Consider the following 15,061-nt stretch of genomic DNA (forward strand, 5'->3'; position numbering starts at 1 on the left):
TCTCATTTAATCACTATTATTGTTTTCACTATATTAATTTATTTTCATATTTATTGGAGTAAGGGTTGTAATGGTCAAAATCTAACTGTCACGACTGACCTAACCAACGCCCCGCCTAGGTGATTGCGCAGTGAAAGATAGCATAGCACACTCTGCATCTCTTTCCCGACATCCGTCGAGTCGAAAGAAGTAGCGCCTAAAGGGACGACCGAGACATATTGGAGGCAAGAGGGCGTCTGCCCAAGTAAAGGACAAGGGTGACTTGACTAAATATAATAAGGGAAAACCTTCAATTAGGGGGGTTGCTCCCTCCTTTCTCTCTCTGAAGCTCTCTCTTTGTATTCTTGATAGGAAAGAAGTAATCTATTGAAGAAGATGTAAAGTTATCTCCACATCGATCAAGGGGAGACACAATATTAAATCTCAATAAGATCTGTGTTGGAGTCTGTCTTAAAATGACGGGGCATGTCTTCATCGCGTTCACGATGGGCCTGTCGCGTTCGCGATGGGTCAGGCCCAGATGGCCTTCGTGTTCGCGGTCGAGTGGCCGCGTTCGCATAGAACAAAATCCCTTCCCCCGGTCCCCGGTCAAAAAGGCCTTCGCGTTCACGACAGCAGGTCCGCGTTCGTGAAGGGTAACCCCCTCCAAGCTTCGCGTTCGCATCCTAAGCTTTGCGTTCGCGATGAACAAATCTGACACCTGAGGAACTCGCCTTACATTTTCGCGAGAGAAGCCACGCGAATGTGAATAACAAAATCACTGAGCACCTCAGACAGCAAAACTTGCAACTTTTCTAAGTGTAAAAACATCTTGAAACCTATTCGAAACTCACCCGAGCCCTCGGGGCTCCAAACCAGACATGCATACTAACTCAAAAACAACATATGGACTTACTCGTGCGATCAAATCGCCAAATTAACACCTTTAACAACGAATTTAGCATTAAAATCAAAGAAGAATCTCAAGAACTCTTAAGTTCAAAATTTTAACAATCGAGGGTCCGATTCACGTCATTTCAAGTCCGTTTCTTACCAAATTTTACAGGCTCAACCTAAATACCATATAAGACCTATACCGGGCTTCAGAACAAAGATACGAGCCAGATACAATTAATTTCAAATACATTCAAATTTCCAAAAACTCTTAAAATTTCAGTGAAACAATTTTCTTCAAAAATTCATTTCTCGGGCTTGGGGCTCAGAATTCAATTCCGGGCATACGCCCAAGTCCCATATTTTTTTGCGGACCCTCTGGGACAGTCAAATCATGGGTCCAGATCCTTTTACCCAAAATATTGACCTAAGTCAACTTAAATTTAATTTTAAGGCCAAATTAGCAATTTTATCAAATTTTAACGCGTTCTGAATATACGCCCGGACTGCGACGCAAATCGAGGTGAGATAAAAGGAGGCTTTTAAGAAGGAACGCAGAATTTACTTGTAAATCAAGTAATGACCTTTTGGGTCATCACATCCTCCACCTTTAAAACAATTGTTCGTCCTCGAACGGACATAGAAAATAAGTACCTGAGTCGGGGAAAAGATGGGGATAACGGCTCCGCATATTGGACTCGGACTCCCAGGTAGCTACCTCGGCAAGATGACCGCTCCACTGAACATGAACAGAAGGGAACTTCTTTGATCTCAACTGACGAACCTGCCGGTCTAGAATAGCTACCGGCTCTTTCTCATAGGTCAAGTCCTTGTCCAACTGGACAGTGCTGAAGTCTAACACGTGAGATGGATCACCGTGATACTTCTGAAGCATGGACATATGAAACACTGGGTGCACAGCTGATAAACTCGGCGGCAATGCAAGTCTGTAAGCTGCCTCTCCCACTCGGTCAAGAATATCAAAAGGACTTATGAACCTAGGGCTTAGCTTGCCCTTCTTCCCAAATCTCATCACGCCCTTCATGGGCGACACCCGGAGCAACACCCGCTCTCCGACCATAAATGCCACGTCACGTACCTTGCGGTTGGCATAACTCTTCTACATGGACTAAGTTGTACGAAACCTGTCCTGAATAATCTTCACCTTATCCAAGGCATCTTGGACTAAATCTGTACCTAACAACCGAGCCTCTCTTGGCTCAAACCATCCAAATGGCGACCGACACCGCCTACCATATAGTGCCTTATAGGGAGCCATCTGAATGCTCGACTGGTAGTTGTTATTATAGGCAAACTCTGCTAAAGGCAGGAACTGATCCCACGAACCTCCAAAGTCCATAACACAAGCTTGGAGTATATCCTCCAAAATTTGAATAGTACGCTCGGATTGTCCGTCCATCTGGGGATGAAATGTTGTGCTCAACTCGACCCGTGTTCCAAACTCACGTTGAACCACCCTCTAGAAATGCGAGGTAAACTGCGTACCTCGATCGGAAATGATAGACACGGGCACACCATGAAGACGAACAATCTCCCGGATATAGATCTCAGCTAACCTTTCGGAAGAATAGGAGACTGCCATAGGAATGAAACGCGCTGACTTAGTCAGTTTATCAACAATAACCCACACTATATCGAACTTCCTTTGAATCCGTGGGAGTCCAATAACAAAGTCCATAGTGATACGCTCCCACTTCCACTCAGGAAGCTCAATCCTCTGAAACAAACCACCAGGCCTCTGATGCTCGTACTTTACTTGCTGACAGTTCAAACACCGAGCCATATACGCAACAATGTCCTTCTTCATCCTCCTCCACCAATAGTGCTGCCGCAAATCCTGATACATCTTATCGGTGCCCGGATGAATAGAATACCAGGAACTATTGGACTCCTCTAGAATCAACTCACGGAGTTCATCCACATTAGGCACACAAATACGACCCTGTATCCTCAGAACTCCATCTTCTCCAACTGTAACCTGCTTGGAACCTTCGTGCCGCACTATGTCTCTAAGGACAAGCAAATGAGGATCATCATACTGCCGATCTTGGATACACTCAAATAATGAAGAACGAGCGACTATGCAAGCTAGAACACGACTAGGCTCAGAAATATCCAACCTCACGAACTGATTGGCCAAAGCTAGAACATCCAAAGCAAGCGCCCTCTCACCGACTGGAATATACGCAAGGTTACCCATACTGGCTGACTTCCTACTCAATGCATCTGTCACTATATTGGCCTTTCCCGTATGATACATGATGGTGATATCATAGTCTTTCAATAGCTCCAACCACCTCATCTACCTCAAATTCAGCTCCTTCTTCTTGAACAAGTATTGTAAACTTTTGTGATCTGTGAACACCTCACATGGCACGGCATACAAATAATGCCTCCAAATCTTTAGCGCGTAAACAATGGCTGTTAACTCCAAATCATGAACTGGGTAATTCTTCTCATGGATCTTTAACTGTCGCGAAGCATATGCAATAACCTTGCCATTCTGCATCAACACTACACCAAGTCCAATACGTGATGCATCACAATACACTGTATATAGCCTTGAACCTGTGGGCAAAACCAACATTGGTGTCGTAGTCAAAGTTGTCTTGAGCTTCTGAAAGCTCGCCTAACACTCATCCAACCACCTAAACTGGGCACCCTTCTAGGTCAACCTAGTTATCGGGGCTGCAATAGATGAAAACCCCTCCACAAACCGATGATAATAACCCGCCAAACCCAAGAAGCTCCGAATCTCTGTAGCTGATGTGGGTCTAGGCTAGTCCTTGACTGTCGCAATCTTCTTAGGATCCACCTAAATACCCTCTGCTAATACAACATGACCCAAGAACGCAACCGAACTCAACCAAAACTCACTTTGAAAACTTGGCATACAACTAACTATCCCTAAGAGTCTGAAGAACGACTCGAAGATGATGCTCGTGCTCCTCCCGGCTACAAGAATAGATCAAAATATCATTAATGAAGACAATCATGAAGGAATCCAAATAAGGCTTGAAAACTCGGTTCATCAAGTCCATGAAGGCTGCTGGGGCATTTGTCAACTCAAATGACATAATTAAGAACTCATAATGCCCATACCGAGTGCGAAAAAGTTGTCTTAGGGACATCAGATGCCCTAATCCTCAACTGATGGTAGCCAGATCTCAAGTCAATCTTTGAAAACACCTTGGCACCTTGAAGCTGATCAAACAAATCATCTATCCTCGGCAATGGATACTTATTCTTGATTGTGACCTTGTTCAACTACTGATAATATATACACATCCTCATCGATCTGTCCTTCTTCTTAACAAACAACACTGGCGCACCCCAAGGCAAGACACTAGGTCTAATGAAGCCCTTATCAAGTAAGTCTTGCAACTGTTCTTTCAATTCTTTCAACTCTGGCAGGGCCATACGATATGGCGGAATGGAAATGGGCTGAGTGCCCGAAGCCAAATCAATGCAAAAGTCAATATCCCTGTCGGACGACATACCCGACAGGTCTGCAGGAAATACCTCTGGAAATTCACGCACAACAGGCACAGAATCCATGGGAGGAACCTCGGCATTAGAATCACGAACATATGCCAAATAGGCCAAACATCCCTTCTCAACCATATGCCGAGATTTCATATATGAGACAACCCTATGGGTGGAATATCTAGGAGACCCTCTCCACTCTAAACGAGGAAAACCCGGCAAGGCTAAGGTCACAGTCTTAGCATGACAGTCCAAGATAGCGTGGTAAGGTGATAACCAGTCCATTCCCAATATGACATTAAAATCAACCATATCCAAAAGTAACAGATCTACTCGAGTCTCAAAACCCTCAATCACAACTCTATATGTATGATGTACATGATTTACCACGATAGAATCACCCATCGATGTAGACACATATATATGAGCACTCAAAGAATCACTAGGCATGACCAGATACGGGGCAAAATAAGATGACACATATGAGTATGTAGACCCTGGATCAAATAGAACTGAAGCATCTCTACTACGGACCAGAGCGGTACCTGTGATAACTACATCAAAGGCCTCAGCCTCGGGCCTGGCTGGAAGAGCATAACATCGGGGCTGGGCCCTACCACTCTAAGCTACATCCCTAGGACGGCCTCCTGCTGGCTAGCCCCCACCTCTAGCGGCCTGGCCTCCACCTCTAGTACCTCCACCTTTAGCACCTCTACCACCACCCCTAGCTGGCAGAGCGGGCGGTGGAACACCTAGTACCTGAACCATAGCACGGGAACCCTGTTGCTGCAACTGAACACCCACTAATCTCAGACAAGCCCTCCGGATATGACTATACTCACCGCACTCAAAGCATCCACCTGAGTGCTGCAGTTGAGGGAACTGAGACCGACCTTGGTAGGTCGGCTAACCATGAGAATAGCTCTAACTATGAGGTGCTCTAATAGGAGCTGATGGTGCATAGTAAGACTGCTGATCAGAATACTACATATGAGAACCACGACCACCTGAAGCACCATGAGAAGTCTAAAGTGCTGAATAAAACGTCTTAGGAGGATGTTCCCTACCAAAACAATCCCTGCCTCCAGATGAGGCACCACTGAACCTGCCTGAATGAAGGGGCCTCTTGTCAGACCCCTGACCACTACCCTATGATAAAACCATCTCAACTATCCTGGCCACATTGGCCGCATTCTGAAAAGAAATCTTGTGCCTAGTCTCCTTAGCCATCTGCAATCGAATGGGCTGAGCGAGTCCTTCAATGAACCTCCTCATCCTCTTTCTCTCTCTCTCTCTCTCTCTATGGGAAGTATAATAAGAGCATGACGGGCCAAAGCAATGAATCTGGTCTCGTACTGAGTGACGGTCATAGAACCCTACTGGAGACGCTTAAACTGCCTCTGATAGTCCTCCTTCTGAGTGATAGGAAGAAACTTCTCCAGAAATAGCTGAGAGAACTGATCCCAAGTCAAGGCAGGCGACCCAGCTGGCCTAGCCAAACAATAATCCATCCATCAAGTCTTGGCGGAACCTGACAGACAAAAAGCAGTAAAGTCGACCCCATTGGTCTCCACTATCCCCATATTCCGAAGAACCTCATGACAACTATCTAAGTAATCCTGAGGATCCTCTAAAGATATACTACCATAAGTGGCACACCTCCTTTTTCACCCACACCCCGTAAGGACATAAATGAGTTTTTCCAATTAAAGGACAATCGGAACGGGGTTTAATTATTAATTAATCAGAGTCACCACTTGGGATGTCAATGGTCTCCCAAGTCACTGGTTGAACCCCGAACCGAGGAGATTTATGACTCTGTTAACAGTCCGCAAACCAGCAATCCGAGTAAGGAATTTTGTTAACTCGGGAGAAGGTGTTAGGCATTCCCGGTTTCCGTGGTTCTAGCACGGTCGCTTAACTGTTGTATTTAATTTTATCTGATTTTAATGCATACTAGCTTATGTGCCTTTTATTCGTAAACCATTTTTGCCATTATTTTAAACGAATTACAACGTCGTGGAAATGCGTCTTGAACCACGTCGCAATCAATGCACCCGCGGTTGTTAATACATTTTGACTCCGTTGAGATTTGGATTTGGGTCGCATCAATGCGCACCCGAGCTTTAAGGAAATAATTTAAGTTCACGCGCCTAGAACATCTACGCGTTGTTAAGTTCACGAGGGCCATGGATATTTGCTAAATGGCATGCCTCGAATTCTAAAGGTTTTTAAAAGAAATAATTAAGCGAGGGCCACGCATTTGGGATTCTATTTGGCGCGGCGCACCTCAATTCCAATTTTAAAGGGGAATTCAAACGGAATTTCGAGGGGCCATAAATTATAACTCGCCTAATATGGTGCGCCTCGAATCTAATTGTTCAAGAAAATCAGTGAGTTGCTATCAATGAACAAAGATCTTTAACTAAGAATATAAAAGAAAGTAAACTTTCACAGAATCAGGAGAAAGAAAAATCGGCCTGCAATCTAAAATCAATATAATAAGAAAACATTCGCGGAGTTTACTTTAACTCACACGAATTGACTGAGTTTACTAAACAAGAACTGGCTGAGGCACAATAAGACAAGAATGATGATGCAGGTTCTGGTTCAGATGCTTCATGCTGAGACATTGGAATCCAGTAAAACTAAAAGAAGAAAGCTAAGAAAACGTTCAAAATCTACCAGAAAGGAAGAGGGTGCAACAACTACGGCTGCCACTCTTAGTGAAGGCTTCTCCCCTGCTGGCACCACTAAAAAAAACGAAACAGAGAATACAAAGAAAGCTAGCCGCCAACCATACTGATTAACATGAAACCCAAACTCTTTAAATCCCAACTTATCAAACTATCATCTCACTTTAAGGAAAATCAAATTGAACAGACTCACAAGCTTGACGCCGAGACTGAATCTAAGGGAAGAATATCACCAGTAACAGTAGATTTAAATTCAAACAGACTGACTTGAAATCATGCTTAACCAAACTGATTCGAAAATGATTTAAGTGTAAACAAACTAGTTCAACAAGCACACTAACATGAAACTAGCGTATGAAAAACTATAACAAGGCTGACCAAAGTTTTATCTAGCACTACTCAAGAAATCACCTTTTGAACTCCAAAAATTTAACCAATGTAAAGTGTTATAAGGACACTATTTAGAAAGAACTGAAGTGTTATCCTAACCTAAGCCCATCACAAGATAGTTTTTCTCAAAAAAGTGGAGACATAGCAATTACATTGGCAAACCTCGACGGTAGGCCTCATTAGTTTACATGGACCAAAAGAGAGAATACCTCCAAATCACTTAAACCATGCACAAATCCATCAGACAAAGATAAAGAGTCAGGCAGCAAGCTATTCAATTTTCCATTGACACATTTTAGTCATAAAGAGAGTTTTTAAGGTACCTAAAGAATAAATCACAGAACTGATACTAAGTAAAGGCCTGCAACCCACAGGAATAAACTCAGCTACTAGTAGTAAAGCAACAAATAAAGAGAACCTAGCAATAATCCTAGCTTTCAGGTTGGACTTCAAGCACAGCTAGACATAGCAGCAGCCTACCAGAGAAAACTCACTCAAATCCTAGAATTTCCAACATTGTTCAGAAGAAAGCAGTCTCAGAAAATGAAAAGAGGATACAATTTCAGAAATTCTTTCCCAAATCTATCTTTTCTTGATTGTATTTAGAAGAATATGAAGCTCAATCCAAGATCAAACCACCTACATAACCGGATTAGGATAGAAACGATGCTTGAAAACTGAAATGATCCTGATCTTATCCAAGGGTGAAAACAGATCACTGGAAATGTCGACAAATAGATAGAAAATTCAAGTTGATTGGAATACAAACGTCAAGATAGTCACATCTTCTTAGCATTAAGACCTAAATGAAACTACGCGTGACTTGTCTGATTTGCAAATAGTACACGAGTAAGCATGGAATTTCAGAAAAATACACGAGTTATTCAACTTATTCAATTAGTAACAACAAACCAACTCCAGCATCCTACGATAAAAGAAAGCCAAACAAAGTTAACCTTCAAATCATTTAGAAACCAGCTTTCAAACATTTTCTCCAAAAAAAACATAGAGGAGGCAGACGCACACACACAGCTACATGTTAAATGAATTCTAACAGTAACCTAACATGCTTCACCAACTCACATAATCACACAATCAAATTGAGCCTCGATTAACCATGTTGGAGTTGAACAGATTTCATATAGACGTCCAAATACCAAAAGCAAAACATGGTATAGGGTAGCAGATGTTTTTCAGAGAAGGAAAACAAACGATATGCAATTTGTGTTCCTAGAAAACACACGATCGATTTCCATACTCACACTATAATGCTCAAAATCAAGCAAACTTATGAGCCAACCTTCCAGTTCCAGCAGCCGAGAGTAGTTTCACAATGACAGACCAACCAAACTATAATAGCTATTTGAAACGACGAAATTGGGATTCAAATGAAGGCTCGACATCACAATAACCATTAAACCATAGAAAACGACCACTCAAAATCAGCTTCTACTAATTGGAGATACTCAAATACATCACACCACTGAGAATGAATTCATTCAATATGAAATTCGATCATAGAATCATTCGAGGCAGAAACGCATAGTTCAAAGCATTGAAACGAAATAGAATCGCAAGAGTAGAGAGATAAAGATTGAACCTGAAAATTCGAACTTCTTTTGCTAACAGAATAAAAGGCGATTACACAGTTTCGACTCCAAACTTTCAGCAATAAAATAACAGCAGGTCAAGGCTCGAAGCACAGCCCAACCAGTAGCAAAGACGAGCAGAAATCAGAAGTTTAGACAGCGACGAACTCAGCAATTCTCAAATGAGCTCCATTTGTGAACCAACTCCATCACAAGCACGATTAAGCCAGAGATGATATGCAAAGAAATCGAAACTTTTTTTTAATTATTTTTTTCGTTTTCTGATTCTAACAAAGGAAAATAGAATTCATCGCAAAAGAAACTCAAGCCATTTTTGGTATATTTCGGTATTTTCTGGATTGAAACTAAAAGAAAATCCAAAACAACGAGGGTTCTGTATCAATCAAACCAACGCCAAGAATCAGAAAACCAAAATAGAAATTAGAAATCCAACTTCCGAACTTTTCTCTTCCCAAAATTCTTATCCGAAAACAAAAAAAAAATCCCCCTCTGAAATCCCAAAATCCCTCTAGTTATTAGGCAAACACCTGATGAATGAAGGGCTGGGATTAATCGGAATCCATCCCACGCTCTCCATTCATCCAGCATATGCCTTCTAGATGTTTCCAATCACGTGAGAAGGGAATGGGGATGAGAGAATCTGTCAGAGGTCGTTACAAAGATGGTAATGAGGAGGGAGGGGGAACGCGTGAGGTGGGATGGGAGCTCACTCGCGTGGATTTTGGGCTTGAAAAAGGTTGGGTTTGGGCGTGTTGGAGAAGAAGAACAGTAAGCATCTGATTTAGGGATTTTGGTTTTGGCTCTTTGTATCGTGTGTGTATTAGAGACGGATTGGTTTGGAGGGTATCTGGGCCGGATGGGGGCGAGTTCTGGGTGAAATTCGTTTGGGCTGGGGAGAGTAAATTGAAATGGCCCAAAATGGGTCTCTTATTAAGAGGACCAAAATTCTTTTTAATTTGTTCTCTTTTCTTTTCAAATTAAAATAAAAACCTAAATTAACTCTTAAAAACTAAATTGACCTATCAAATTATATTAAGCTCTAATTAATAATCGACACAATCAATTAAATACCAAATTAGAAGAAAACTAGCGAAACTCAAAGCTAAGAATTAAGCAATGCACAAATAAATTATTTTTTGTGATTTTTCTAATTTGTAAAAACCCTAATTATTAATTAATCTAAAAATATGTGAAACTAAGTCCTAAATGCGGATGCAATGTATATTTTGGTATTTTCATTAGTTTAAAAAAAATAAAAATGCAAAGACAAAAATGCAAACAATTAATGGAAAACGTCACAAAAATTCGCAAAATTGCAAATACTGAAAGAAGTTATTTTGTTTTGAATTTCTGGGAGTAATTCATATAGGGCAAAAATCACGTGCTCACAATAAGTAGTAGTGAACACCTTAGTGAACCTGTCCAATCTCCACAAAGCATCGGCACACATAGTTGCTCCATCATCGGTCTAAGCTACTACACCCGGCTGAACTGCTCCAACTGGCTGAGCTGCTGGAGTCTGAAACTGGGGAGCCATCTGCTCCGGAGTGTGGGTAGGGGGAGTCTGTGCTCCTCCCCCAACCTAAGAGATAGCTGGTGCTACAGGAAGTAAGCCTGCCCGGGTGACACTCTCCATAAGGCCCACTAGACGGACGAGAGCATCCTAGAGTACTGGGGTAGCAATGAACCCCTCTGGGACCTGAGCTGGGCCCACCAGAATTGTCTGGGCCGGAACCTCATCATCAAACTCTACATGAGGCTCCGCCACTAGTGTTGTTGCTCTAGGCTGAGCTCTGCCCCGCCTTGACCTCGCCCTCTACCCCTTGTGGGAGCTGCTGCTGGGGGCTTGGGCTGATGGTCAGTGGATGAAGAAGTGTGTGTTCTCGCCATCTGCAAAAGAATAGAGTAGAAATTCAATTAGCATTGAGAAACCAAACCGCATGACAAAGATGAATATAAGTGAGATTGTTCCTAACTCTGCAGCATCTAGGGGATAAGCACAAACGTCTCCGTACTAATCCTTCAAACTCTACCAAACTTGTTCGTGAATTGTAAGACCTAAGCAACCTAGAGCTTGGATACCAACTTGTCACGATCCGGAGTTCCCACCCTCGGGAGTCGTGATGACGCCTACTAGTTAAAGCTAGGCAAGCCAATAATTTCAATTATTTTACCCTTTTTATTTTTTAATCCCTTAACAGTTGTAAATTAATATTTTATAAACAACGGATATTAAATAAGCGGAAGAATGAAATTTAACAATTAATCCAATACCAAAACGAATCTATAACATAAACCACCCAGAACTGGTGTCACAATCTCACAGACTATCTAATACAACTACAAATAAAGTCTGAACAAGAAAATACATGTCTGTCTTTGGAATATAAAAAAATAGAAATAAGTTAGATAGGGAGGGGACGCCAAGGCCTGCAGACGCCTGCAAGTCTACCTCGGGTCTCCTAATGGACTAAAGGCAGCAACCCTTAGCTAAGGTCTGTATGCTCTAGTACCGAGATCTGCACACAGTGCAGAGTATAGTATCAGCACAACCGACCCTATGTGTTGGTAAGTGTCGAGCCTAACCTTGGCGAAGTAGTAATGAGGTTAGGACGAGACTACCAAATAAACCTATGTAGTTAAAGCATATACGACAAGCAATAAGAACGGAAACAAGCAGTTAAAGATGGGAAGGGGAAAATACTGTGGGGGGATATCAAGTAACAACAGTAACTCAGGAGAAAAACATAAAAGAACATTTTAAGGCTTGCATCAGTAAGAATAGGGAAACAATAACAAATCAATATCCACTTTTATTACTTATTGTTGCATCGCGCAACCTGATCCAAATCATATAACACTGTTGCGACAGGCAACCCGATCCAATCATATATCATGGTTGCGGCGTGCAACCCGATCCAATCATATATCATTGTTGCGACGTGCAACTCGACCCCTCCTGTCCTCCCTTATTACTCCATGTTGCGGTGTGCAACCCGATCCCATATCATGTTGTTGCGGTGTACAACCCGATCCCAATATATAATTCGACACCAATCACAAAAGAATCCCAGCAAGGGAACAATAAGGAAATAGCATTATCCCGACAAGGGAATCAACAATGAGAATAAATACATCCCGGTAAGGGAACCAACAGTAAGAAGTAAATACGTCTTGGCAAGGGAATCAACTATAACCAAACTTGTTCCAACATTTAACTTCACAAAAGAAACCTCAACTATAAACAATACTCAACCATAAACAAATACCACGAGAATAATCATAATTCTTACCCAACACCGAGAATCAACTACTTAGGCATTTGTAGTACTTATTAAGAACACAACAATTTCAATTTAAGACTCACGGGCATACTTGACAACGACGTATAGATACTCGTCACCACACCTATATGTCGTACACTACACTAGCACATAGCAAATAAAGCATGATACCTATTCCCTCAAGCTAAGGTTAGACTAAACACTTACCTCGAATTTCCACGGCCTACTCAAGCCTCAAACACCGATTTTCCTTTAGAATTCGCGTCCAAATTACTTGTATCTAGTCCAAATTAATTTAACAACATCAATAAATGCTAAGGAATTCATACCCAATGCTAAATTATAGATTTTCTACCATTTTCCCCAAAAAGTCAAAAATCAACCCCGGGCCCGCTTGGTCAAAACTCGAGGTTTGGACCAAAACCCGATCACTATTCACCCACGAGCCCAAATATACAATTAGTTTCGAAATCCGACCCCGAAACAATTTATAAATCCCAATTATTCAAAAAGTTCTAACTCTACCCAAATTCCTAATTTCTACCATGAAAACTCTTGATTTTTAATTAACAAGTGATGAAAAATAGTGGGTAATTGAAAGAGTAAAGTTTAGAATTGATTACCAATACTTTGGGGATGAATTTGTGTGAAAAATTGCCTCTAGGCCTTGGGAGTTCGAAAATATGAAGAAAAATGAGTTCTGTCTGTGTTGGAATCTGTTTTAAATGACTAGGCAGGCCTTCATCGCGTTCGCGATGGGCCTGTCGCATTCGCGATGGGTCAGGCCCAGATGGACTTCTCATTCACGGTCAAGTGGCCGCATTCGCGTAGAACAAAATCCCTTCCCCCAGTCCCCGACCAAAAAGGCCTCCACGTTCGCGACAACAGGTCCGCGTTCGCGAAGGGTAACCCCCCCAAGCTTCGCATTTGCGATGAACAAATCCAACACATGAGGAGTTTGCCTTACACATTTACGAGAGAAGCCACGCGAACGTGAAGAACAAAATCACTGAGCACTTGAGATAGCAAAACCTGCAACTTTTCTAAGTGTAAAAACATCCCAAAACCTATCTGAAACTCACCCGAGCCCTCAGGGCTCCAAACCAAACAAGCATACTAACTCAAAAACATCATATGAACTTGCTCGTGTGATCAAATCGCCAAATTAACACCTTTAAAAATGAATTTAACATTAAAATCAAAGAAGAATCTTAAGAACTCCTAAGTTCAAATTTTAACAGCTGAGGGTCCGATTCACGTCATTTCAAGTCCGTTTTTTACCAAATTTTACAGGCTCAACTTATATACCATATAATACCTGTACCAGGCTCCAGAACCTAGATACAGTCCTGATACCATCAATTTTAAATATATTCAAATTTGCAAAAACTCTTAAAATTTCAGTTAAACAATTTTCTTCAAAATTCATTTTTTGGGCTTGGGACCTCGGAATTCAATTCTGGACATACGCCCAAGTCTCGTATTTTTCTACGGACCCTCCGAGACCGTCAAATCACGAGTCTGGGTACGTTTACCCAAAATATTGACCTAAGTCAACTTAAATTCAATTTTAAGGCCAAATTAGCATTTTCATCAAATTTTCACATAAAAGCGTTCCGGACATACGCCCGAACTGCGCACGAAAATCAATGTGAGATAAATGGAGGCTTTTAAGACCTCGGAATGTAGAATTTACTTGTAAATCAAGTGATGACCCACAAAAACAATGAATGATGCTCAGGTAAATTACACGATGACGGAAAAAGAGTTGTTAGCAATTGTGTTTGCAATGGATAAGTTTAGGCCTTATCTCATGGGTTCCAAGGTGATAGTTTGTACTGACCATGCAGCACTCCGCTACTTGATGACAAAGAAGGATTCTAAGGCTCGATTGATGAGATGGGTTCTATTGCTTCAAGAGTTTGATCTTGAGATTGTTGATCGAAAAGGGTATGAAAACTAAGTGGCGGACCACTTGTCCCGCTTGAAGGAGGAGGGGAGGCCCCGTGATGACCTCGAAATTAATGATTCATTCCCTGATTAGCAACTCCTCTCCGTATCTGTGAATAGCATGCCTTGGTTCGCGGATGTTGCCAACTTTCTTGTAACCAGTATTGTTCCATGTGATCTCTCTTCTAACCAAAGGAAGAAGCTTAAATGGGATAGCTTGGACTACTACTGGGATGAGCCTTATTTGTTCAAAATTTTCCATGATGGTGTGCTCCGGAGATGTGTTCCAGAAGAGGAGCAAATGAGTATTCTTGATGCTTGTCATTCCTCTCCCCTACTGCTACACCCCACGTTTTTATACGTGAGAGTACGTAGTAAGTCATTGATGTAAGATCAGAAATGAGATTATATTTGGAAGCAAATAAAGTAAGTTAATCATGTTACCTTGGAGGTTACAAATATTTAAGATCATGAATAACGAGTACCAAGAGGGTTGGAAAGCTTAGAAGCTAAACCAATTGAAGAAAATAAGTTTCGTCGAAAGTCGACAAGTTTGGAACGTTATAACATGTACTTTGGGGTGAGACTAGGGTCATTAACATGATAAGAAGGTTATTCTATGAGTTATTTTAGTCGTATGATAGTCATTTGCTAGGTTTTGAAGGCAGGCAAGTTGTGGAACAAAAGTTGGCAAAGGTCATCACAAGTTACATTCATAAATTTTCTGAAAATTAGGTCAAATGTAGCTGAA

The sequence above is a fragment of the Nicotiana sylvestris genome, chromosome 10 (genome assembly GCF_000393655.2).
Source record: "Nicotiana sylvestris chromosome 10, ASM39365v2, whole genome shotgun sequence".
In the NCBI taxonomy this organism is placed as follows: Eukaryota; Viridiplantae; Streptophyta; class Magnoliopsida; order Solanales; family Solanaceae; genus Nicotiana; species Nicotiana sylvestris.